At 44.5% G+C, this 11,264-nt stretch overlaps 1 non-coding gene across 1 annotated transcript; it reads left to right on the forward strand.

Moving 5' to 3' along the window:
* The first annotated feature begins 10,808 nt into the window (after nt 1-10,808).
* trnas-acu (transfer RNA serine (anticodon ACU)) lies at nt 10,809-10,893 on the forward strand. The gene has a single exon. It is a non-coding gene; the product is annotated as a tRNA-Ser (tRNA).
* Nucleotides 10,894-11,264: the final 371 nt, after the last annotated feature.

Consider the following 11,264-nt stretch of genomic DNA (forward strand, 5'->3'; position numbering starts at 1 on the left):
GTGCAAGTAAAACTTTGATGGATGTGGAAGGCTCCTTTCGGGCCTTGGATAGAGGTGAAGGAGGAGGTGTGGGCGCAGGCTTTCCAGTTCCTGCCGTGGCAGGGGAAAGTGCCAGGATTGGAGGGTGGGTTGTAGGGGGCGTGGACCTGACCAAGTAGTCACGAAGGGAACGGTCTTTGCGGAAGGCAGAAATGGTTGGGGAGGGAAATATATCCCTGGTGATGGGTCTGTTTAGACGTAGTGGAAATGTCGGTGGATGATTTGGTTTATGAGAAGGTTGGTAGGGTGGAAGGTGAGTACCATGGGCGTTCTGTCCTTGTTACGGTTGGAGGGGTGTGCTCTGAGGGTGGAGGTGCGGGATGTAGACGAGATGCGTTGGATAGCATCTTTAACTACGTTCGAAGGGAAATTGCCGTCTCGAAAGAAAGAGGCCATCTGCTGTGTTTTGTGGTGGAACTGGTCCTCCTGGGAGTAGATCCAGCGAAGGCGGAGGAATTGGGAATACGGGATGGCATTTTTGCAAGAGGTAGGTTGGGAAGAGGTGTGGAAGTGGTAGGGTGGGAAGAGGTGTGCATCAGGTCAAATCTCCGTCACATTCGTGACTGTTGTTCTTATGTTTATTTTTTCTCTACGTGTGCTGAAGTAACACAGTGAGGGATCAATTACTGTTATCAGACATACATGTAGGGCCGTAATAAATGCTGAAGTTGTGAGATTCGAGCAGTGTTTATTAACATAGACCATTCACTGTTCGAAGCTCAGGCTCAGGAATTTGACAGAGAGCGAATTTGAGCAAAGGTTGAGCCGGGGCGTTTACCCCATGATGTAACACGAGTTTCTGTGGTTGCTTTGTTGTTCACCTCATTTCTGTGTCTTGCATCATTGAGGATTTTGAAGTTGTCCCCTCTATACAAAAGGCCCGTGCTTATGCAACATTGTACAAAAGATGCAGTCCAATAACAGCCGATGCTAATTCTGTCTACTTATCCAGATATTGACCCCTGGAAACAGCACTGTGCACTCTCCTCGAGTCTGGAAAACAACTTCCTCACATATAATGCTATATTCTCGCTCTCATGGTGCTGTTCATTCCATCGGCTTCTGTTTTTCACAGAATCCGATTCAATCGATCTTGTCACTGTGTCATTTCTTTCCATGTGGTCAGATCTTGTGAACAGAATACCACAGTGGTAGTGCACTGGGCCCATAACCCAGAAGTCAGACCATACTCAGGGAACCGTATTCTGGTCTTGATCATTTCATGAACACCAGGAAGAGATATCTATGCTCTTCAAAATTTAATTACCTGTTTTAAGAAGAAAGGTAAATAGTTCCTGGTTCCTGCTTTTGTTACCACACGGACCAAGATTGTAAATGCTGGAACCAGTCGAGACTGTCCGCTCTCCCACATCCAACTTATCCCCAGGTTGTGTTAAGATGATGGTCTGAATCGCTTCCTTCTCTTCCCTGTCACTCTAGGATGATGTGAGCTGTGAAATCTTTGACGTGAAGTGGAGGCAACGTGGAAAAATGTATACACGGCAGGTGCGTGAGCGACGGGACTCGCTGCAGTAACATCCCATGCTGATTCAGACAGCAGAAGCCTCCCTGTGACTTCGAGAAGCACAGACACTGTTCCCGAATAATGGGGAGAGGTTCACTCTTTCCTCGCAGTTCTGCATTTTCTAGCTCTCTCCAGTGGCATTATTTGGCCAATGGTTCCAAAAAGAAAATGATTTCTTGTGCATGCACGATCTCCCTTTTCTACACCTTTCCAGAATTCCCATACTTCCCACTCCCGCCAGCCCCCTACCCCGCTCCACACACCCATGTTTGATAGGGAGCTAGAGATCGCGTTCAAGCTGCTCGACACTAATACTGCGTGACAATGGAGGATGAGTTCGTCCTGTTCTCAATGAAGATCGCCCTGTTCCGGGAAAGCAGCTAGCACAGCCTCCTGGGAGAAGCGAGTCAGAATGGAAAGGAGCTGTTATTAAATCTCTGTGCTTCTTTCACTCCGAAACAGCAGAAATAGCCTTAGTTAACCAAAAGCTCACCTGATTTCTGGTTACCACGTCTGGCGCCGTTCTGGCTCGTTTGTCTCGGGTGTGACATTGCTTCATACAGGTGACATATGTGCGAGAGCTCTCGCGTTCACATTGCGGATGAGCCTTGGAATTTTGCACACTACTTCATTTTTGACTGTGAAGATATGATTTCGATGAGATCGGTTTCAGATAAAGATTCCAAAGCTTGAAAACATACACAAGCAAGTTCAAGAACCGCTTCTTCTCGGCCATTGCTGCTCTGAGAAATGGATTGTATAACTTGAAATAATGCTGAACTTGCCAATGTGGATTTTGCTGAGCGCACGTCCGATACGGAGTAACCTGAATTCCTAAGTCTGGCCAAATTTTGCTTTCCTCACGCTGTGATCTGCATGTCCTTGATGACTATGATCCGACTTTACCATCGCAAACAACGCTTTCCACTGTACTTAGGTCCATGTGACAATCAATCAATCAAAACACAGTCATTTCCTCATTGCGTGGAGTCAGCAGAGCGCAGGTGGGCTGCATGGCCTCAGTCTGCAGTGTGACACATTTTGTGATTCTGATTGAAATTGCAAATAAAACAGCAGAATTGGGGAAGTTACACGGTGGTTATATTGACACAGCCGGGACACATATGTGCCACAGTGTATCACACAATAACAGTGAAGATATTTTAACGTCATCCTCGAAGGTACATGCTACAAAAACCTGAAGACTACGGGAAACCGCTGTGGTCAGCGATAACAGAGCGGCCCAAAGGGATTGTGGTGGGCGCATAATCCAGAAATTAATGAATGAAAAGCATCCTCTGCTCGATGACAATTCCAGCTTATAGTGTGTGTACTGCAACTGCCAGAGTTTCGCTATAACAGTGCTCCGTTCTTCACATTACATATTGATGAGCCATCTGCATCCTGTCACTCAATGGTATCTGAAATAGATACAACCGCCACATTTATGCATTTGAGGAAACACACGTTTGAAGTTATGGAAGATTTTTTTGTTATTCTCTGTAGGTCTGTTATGAAGTGATTCGCAAAGTCACTTGACTGAGCTGGGAATACACTGGCGAAGGTGAGAGAAATCAGTTGGTGTGTGGGCCATACTCCTGACGCCTTGCAGTTATTCCCCACGCTGTGTCACACAGCAGGGTCCTCCGGTGGAATGAACAGTCATGAACGACATGTGGATCAGTATGTTGGACACAGCATTTCAACACAGACACAGTTTCCTATTATTACAACAAGCACCACTGATGATGAATACCCTCAGAGAGAAGCAAGTGACAGAGATTGACCGTGGACTCGATTCTCTGAACGACTTCTGTCGGCACGTGAATGACGTCACACGTCTCTGCCGTCCCTCTCCTTGTCTCTGTGACAGAGTGGCTGAGGGAGAAATAATGGCTCGTTTTTAATCCTTCATTCCGCTTTGGACTGCCTGCAGCCCCACAGCTCCTGGCTGTGGGGATGGTTCTCAGTGAGTGAGGGTTTCATTCGGAGTCGCTTCATCTGGGACAGTTGGGACTCAGATGTTAACTGATGCCCGATTGCAGCAATGAAAACGACGCCTCTGAAACAAAAGCCTTTCAGCAGGATTGTTCCGCGAAGATTGATTCTGAACATCAAATGGGCAGCACAAAAATGCACTTATTTGCATTTTACTGAGGGAAGAGAGTCCACGGCCCATTTCTCTCTTTCCCACCAGCTTAGCACCTTTCTCTCTCTCTCAAATAAATGATATTTGGAGGAAGTTCGCAATCAAAGTTGCTAAGTTCCAGCAGCGCTCTTGCACCTGGCTGTGCCCGTGAGAGGAAGCTTCAGAGCATATCCGCACTTACATCCCCTCATAATGCCTACAAGTGGAGGGAAATGGCTGAATACTCTGCCAATAGAGACAGCTCAGTCCCCGGGGATGGGATAAACAGCACCGTCTCGGTGGGGACATTCTGCAGATCAGACACAGTCCACTTTATCATTCAAATCATACCAGAGTGAGAGCGCTCGAGAAGGCCAATCGGTCACTCGTACCTGTGCCAACTTGGGAGTTGCAAAAGATTGGTGAAAGTGGAAACTGGATTTGTTCACGTTTCAAGTGTTTCCTTGAAGCAGATAGCAGAAGAAGATACACAGTGAAGCGATTGAGTTCTAACTACAGGGGCAGCAAATAAGTTGTACAGCGCAGAGGAGAGCTTTGAAGTATTGAATTCTGGTTAATGGGACAATCATGCTTTCACTAGGCCACGCTGCTACAGAAGAAACTATGTCAGTGTCTCTCAGCATTGTGATGTCACAGGCAAATGTCGCCGTTACACTGCAAGAAATTCCTTTTTCCAATGTGAGGGCAGACCATATGTAAAGTAGCTTGTATATCGAATCATTTGACAGAAATTGTTCCACTGCACCTCAGTGTGTTCTATTGTCTCCTTTCCACTTTACCTGTCATTGTGCCTGCACTGAAGTTGATTTTCGACTTGTGCGAGTCTTTTACAATCTGGATGATGTGATGCAGTTGTACGGACCCATCTTCTGGCAGTATTCCACTTCACTTCAGCCCGCCCTAACTTCGCTATCAGATACTTTCCAGTTGTTAAGGTGTTAAGTGCTCATCTCAGACCCAGCCTGCCCTCACCCAAAATAAATGGATAACTCAGTCACAATGTGATCACTGCAATCGAGGGATATCTTCATTCCAAGGTTATTGATAATTCCAATGATAATGTTAAGACTTCAGATGCTGGAGATCAGAGTTGGTAGTGTGATGCTGAAAAAGCACAGCAGATCAGGTAACATCCGAGGATCCGGATAATTCTGGTTTCAGGCTTAAGCCCTTCATGAGGAATAAGGCTTATGAGTCAGGGCTGAGAGATAAATGGAAGTGGTGTGTGGTTGAGGGGAAAGAGCTGGAAAGCAATAGATGGATGAATAGGAGGGAGAGGATAATAGGTCAGAAGTGGCAGTGATGCAATGGGTCGAGAGGGCGGCGGCGAGCTGAAGGCTTATGCTTGGGGGAAATGAGGAAACTGTTCGAATTCACATTTATCCCGTGTGGTGTAAGGGTCCCAAGGCAGAATATTTGGCATTCCTCTTCCAGGCGTTGGGTGGTAACGGTTTATCAGTGGAGGAGGTCCAGTACCTGCAAGCCTTTGATGGGGTAGGAGGGGGAGTTGAAGTGCTCAACCACGGGACGGTGAAGTTGTTGAGTGCAGGTGTCCCAGAGATATTCTCTGAAATGATCTGCAAGAAGGTATCCTGTCTCCCTGATGTAGAGAAGGCCACACTGGGCGCAACGGATGCAGTAGATGACATTGATATCTGTACATGTGAATTTACAACGGATGTGGAATGATCCCTTCGGGCCTTGGTTGTAGATGAGGAGAGTTGTGTGGGTGCTAGTTTCACCCTTCATTTGGTGGCAGTCAAAGGTGCCAGGAGACGGTTATGGGCTGGTGGGGGGGAGTGTCGACCTGAAGAGGGGGACATGGAGGGAATGTTCTTTCTGCAGTGCTGGCAGAGCTGGGTAGCGAAATATATCTCTGGTGGTGGTGTCTGTTTGGAGGTGGCACCCAGTGGCAGAATATGATGCGTTTTATGCGGAGGTTGGTGGGGTGGGAGGTGAGCACCAGGAAGCTCTGTTCTTGTTGTGTTGAGAGGCGTGGGGTTCAAGGGTGGTGTTGCGTGAAGTGGTGGCGATGCACTGGAGGGCATTGTCAACGAACCTGGACAGGCAATTTGTGACCGTGGATGAAGGAGACGAACTGGGACTCTCAGAGGTGTAATTGGTCATCCTGGGGTCAGATGTGTTGGAAGCTGTGGAATTGGGAATAAGGAATGTCGTTTTTACACGGGATAGGGTTGGAGGAGATGTAGTCTACACACCTTTGGGAGTCGGTGGGCTTGTAGTATATGTCTTTAATTAGTCAGTCGCCAGAGACGGTGATGGAGATGTCGAGGAAGGCTAAGGAAGTTGCCAAGATGATCCGGATAAATTTGAAGTCCGTGTGGAAGGTTTTCGTAAAGTTGCTGAGCTATTGAACCTCTTCGTTGGAGCACCAAGTGGCGCTAATACATTCATCAATGTAGCTGAGGAACAGGTGGAGGATGGTGCCTGTGTAACTGCGAAAGATGGACAGTTCCGTTCATCTGACAAACAGGCAGGCATAGCTAGGTCCTATGCAGGTGCCCATGGCTATCACCGTCGTTGGAGGAAGTGGGAGAATTGGAAAGAGAAGTTGTTGATTGTGAAGACCAGTTCAGTCAGGTGGGTGAGGATGTCGGTGGAAGGGTACTGGTTGGGATGGTGTGAGATTAAGAAATGGAAGGCTGGCAGACGTCTGTCATTGCAGATGGATTTGTACAGGAACTGGATGCCCATGGTGAATATGGCGTGTTGAGGGCCAAGGAAACGAAATTCTTGGAGGAGGTGAAGTGCATAGGGGTGTCACGACTGTAAGTGGGCATTTCCTGAACTGGGGAGATAGGATTGTGTCCATGTAGGAAGAGAATATTCGGATGGGACAGGCTCAGGATGAGACAATAGGTCGACTGGGGCAGTCAGGTTTTTGTATCTTAGGAAGGAGGTAGAATCGGGGAGTGCGCATTTCACGGACAATGAGGTTTGAGGTTGTGGATGGAAGATGCCCAGAGGTGATGAGATTGTGGATGGTCTGGGAGATGATAGTTTGGTGAGGGGAGGAGAGTTTGTGATCGTGGTCTGTAGGAGGAGGTGCCTGCGAGTTTGTGCCTGGCTTCAGCTTTGTTCCTCTGCCCGACTCACATGCCTAATTCCTGATGAATGGCTTATGCCTAAATCGTCCATTCTCCTGCTCCTCGGATGTTGCCTGAACTGCTGTACTTTTCCAGTACAACACTCTCCACTCATTCATTATTACTGTCTCATTTCACACTAACAGATCCATGCTGTCTGTTTGATTCTAATGAGCACAGTTCTCATGAACTGCGACAAAATCTGCCAATCTGAAACAAAAACAGAAATTGCTGTAAAATCACAGGTGTGCTGGCAGCATCTGTGCAGATGAATCAGTTAACGTTTCACATCCATTGGGTCCGTCTCTCCACAGATGCTGCCAGACGTCCTGAAATATTCCAGCAACGACTGTTTTGTTTGATTTTCAACATCAGCAATTTTTTAGTTTTTGTATTCTTATTTTCTGCCAATATGATTTGGCTAAAGATTATGTTAAATGTTTTAATATGACTACGATGGAATGGCAAGATTCCACCAGCTCGCTACTGCTACTTGGTTCACGTGACCAATGCCTTTCCACTTTGTCACCGCGCCCTAAAGCTGCACCTCATATAAATTGACAAAATTGTGGCATTCTCTCGGATTGGTAATCAGGAGCGAGATTGATTGAAATTATTGAAAACTTAAGATAAACTGATAAAATGCAGGATATAAAACGGGAAACTGAAAGGGAAAGAGAGAACGGCGAATGATAATGTTTTGACAAAACTGAAATATAACTGCTCAAGACTCAGAAAGTGCTTTCATCCACAAACATACCAGAATGTGGAATTAATTTTTGGGACAACCAATGCAAGCAGATTGCAAAATCTTAGTTTTAAAGTCTTGCTGCAACTGTTTTGGTTTTAATGAACGAACCCATGGGATTCGGTGCTGTAATGATATCCGAAAATAGAAAAGGAAATCCTTGCCTTCGAGGGTACGTGGGGAATGTTCACTGATTCATCTCAGTAATGGCAGGACTGTCATCTGGTAGCATATGAGTAAAATCTTTCAATGTTCCATGGAGTTTCGAACGAGTGGTGAAGGGAATGTCTCCATTCACAAATTAATCATTCAGTAGAATTCAATACAGGGACCCATGAAATGATGAACAAATTGAACAAGTACACGGACATACGATACACAATATCTATGAGAATTACTATGTGAAACCTGTTGATTTCAGATCCACGGTGGTCTTTGGTGATGGCATTTGCTGTCCAGAACCAGTCTGCACTGGAATGACGGGAGACACACTATGAAGTAATTGAACTTCAGTCACCTTTAGAAATAGCTAAGACTGACTCAGGACACGGGGATATAGAGATGTTGGCCGTACAAACCTTTCAGACATCACGTGGAAGAATAAAGGAAGTGATCAATAATGTTCGTCTCCAAAGACGATGTTCATGAACTGGATAGATCGTAATTAACCTTATTGGAGTTTATAAATGGAGACGTCATATTTAAAAAGCAAAGAGTTCATAGTGTAACTGTAAAATCTTTTGGTCACACTCAGTGGGAACATTGTGTGTAATCCTTGTCCTCATTCACCACCAAAAACATGTGAAGAAGTTAGAAAGGGCACAGACGCTGTTTCCTGGATAGCAAGATATTCGAAAGCCAAGTGACGTTGTTTACTGAGACATAAAATTATCAGAAAAGATACAACCAGTTTCATCGTGATGATAGAAAGAATAAAGGAGTTTATTCACGAGATTCGGAAATGCCGGAGCAAAAACACGCAAATTTGATTTAAACAAATGAGATTTTCACATAACCCAAGGTTTGAATGAGTAAATCAGGGAAAGTCCCTCTTTCGAGTGAATCAAGAACTTTCGTTAGAGCTTCAAAACCATTACTGAATGATAAAGAAAAGTTTGGATGAGAGTTTCTTCCACTCAATAGAGTTTTTTCAATCGTGAACGACTTTACAGAAATAAAACGTAGAAGCTGACTTCAGAGTGTTTTAAAAGATACACGAACAAACGTACAAGGAGAGAATTTACCATTGAGTGAAAGTCAGTGTGGTTGCGAATCAATTTCGAATTTGTTGACTTCAGACACAAAGACATTTCATAAACATGTACAACTGAATAAGACTGAGTATAACAAATTCATGGATTGGTAAGCTGTGACGTATTATTCAAGGTGAAACTCTGTAAATGGAGCTCATGTCCTAAAATAACTGCAGAAAGAAGTTATATCCTAATGAGTAGGAATTGAATCGTCACTTGGAGAGGCAACACCTACTTTAAAGACTTGACCACATTCACATGATGTTATGGATATTTCGTACATTCTTAACTCCACCCAAGAAATCCACCAAGAAGACTCTGTCATTTTGTGTTGTTAACCCCCTGTACTTCTCTGCAGCACGCCATTTACGATAAAATATGCTCAGACCAAAATTCAATTCGATACAATATTCAAACGGTCCTATGTGATTTCTTTTTTTTAATCATTGCAATAACCTATGTGAGTTTGCAACAAACTCTGTCCATGAAACCAGTTCAACATCTATTTTCCCGGAATTTAAAGCAGTGCACATGGGAAACGTTATTCATCTGCTGAAAAATCATCCTTGGCTCTTTCTCCACATACGTCTCTTCACGTTTTAGATACTTGCAGTATATTTGTTGATCAAGGAGTCATTATCCAGAAAAGGCCGTTTCTCAACCCACAAACACGGGTATTTTCCCATAAACTTGGCTTTGCTCAATATCACCTTCAATCCGTACCCCGCAACACGACGACAAATTGAAGCTGCTCCATGTGAGACTCAAACTTAAAACTTCGGCACAGCACAGCCCACTGTACTGGAACAGAGATACCGTGCACTGGTCACCTTCAGCACAGGAGCAACACATTAATGCTTACCTCTACATTCCTGGTTTTACTTTATCCTTTGGGAAACCGAGTTTCTCTGATTCCATGGCGAGTAACGTGGATTATATGATCATCTTCACCAGTGGTTCTGTCCCCGAGTGAGGAAAGTGGTGAGGTACTCATTGTAAAGATGGGTAGATTGATGAAATGTACAATTTCATGTTTTGCCTTCAATAAACGATGAGCTTTTTATTTTGTTTTGCATCTGTAGAAATCTTAAAATCCTCATCTTGAACAGACTGAATGGCAGATCTCCATTGTGTCTCTGGCATTAAATTTCAAAGTGTAAACCCCCCCTGAATTCTTCCACCGCAGTCCGCTGTTTGTGAAGTGTTCCTGTTGAGTTAAATGCACTTCCGTGTGTGTCACCTGCTGCTCCCAGCATGCGCTCTGACACTGCACTCATTTTCCTTCTGACACTTGTTCACTGTGTTGCTGTGATCATACAGTGACTTGGTGTCGCACGGCCCAGGAAAATGATACAGAACAAGGTTTTAGCATTGTTGAGTTCAATTGTCAGTTTAGCGTTATTTTGGATTTTTAAATTATCTGTTCTTTACAAAAGTGCGTGTCAAAAACATCTGAGCGGAAGTTAGGTGTTCCGAATAATGACATTGAGCACTATGCACTCTCCTCCAGTCTGGAAAACAATTCCTCACAGGTAATTTAATAGACAATACACACAGTTGCAGGAGTAGGCCATTCTGCCCTTCGACCCAGCACCACCATTCATTATGATCATGGCTGAACATCCTCAATCTGTATCCTGTTCCTGCCTTCGTCCCATAACCCATGATTCCACTATCCTTAAGAGCTCTATACAACGCTGTATTGAAAGAAAACCTCCTGCTGTCTCGGGTTCTTCATTCCGTTGACTTCAAATCTTCACAGAATTCAACAGACCTTGTTACATATTCATTTCCTCATTTTTGTTCAGATCACTGTGTGTAGAGTGTGACAATGGGAGTGCACTTGCCTCAGAAACCAGAGATAAGACCATAGTCCTGGAACTGTACTGTGTTATTTATCATTTCACCAACACCAGGGAGAAATATCTGCTGCTCTGCATAATTTACGCAATTCAATTATTCATAAGTTCATTCTCATTCCCGCATTGGTGACGTGATGCCCGAGAGGTTAAGGCGATGGTCTACTAATCCATCGTGCTTTGCACGCGTGGGTTCGAATCCCACTGTCATCGACTATTCTCCAATAGCCACAGATGTTGTATTGAAATCGAGACTCCAATGGTCAGTTTATCTGTATCAACGCTATTATGGAATCTCAAAGCATGGTTTGACCCTGTTAACGAATCTGCATTGAAATGTCGGTTGCCTTGGGATAATGAAAAAGAGCGTGATTGTCGTTTTCATGTCAAGTTGCTGTGAACGTTTTTCCGTTTGAAAGACATCCAGGAAAATCAAATAACTAGAGCTGCGAAGTGCATGTTTATGCAAAGGGATTCTTAATGAATCTTTTGTCAGATGAAATCTGGAGGAGGTTGAGTAGAAGTTATTCATCCTGGTGAGAAGAGCACAGCGAGACAACAAAAAATAATGGAGATACTTCAAA

The sequence above is a fragment of the Chiloscyllium punctatum genome, chromosome 18, assembly GCF_047496795.1.
Source record: "Chiloscyllium punctatum isolate Juve2018m chromosome 18, sChiPun1.3, whole genome shotgun sequence".
NCBI lineage: Eukaryota > Metazoa > Chordata > Chondrichthyes > Orectolobiformes > Hemiscylliidae > Chiloscyllium > Chiloscyllium punctatum.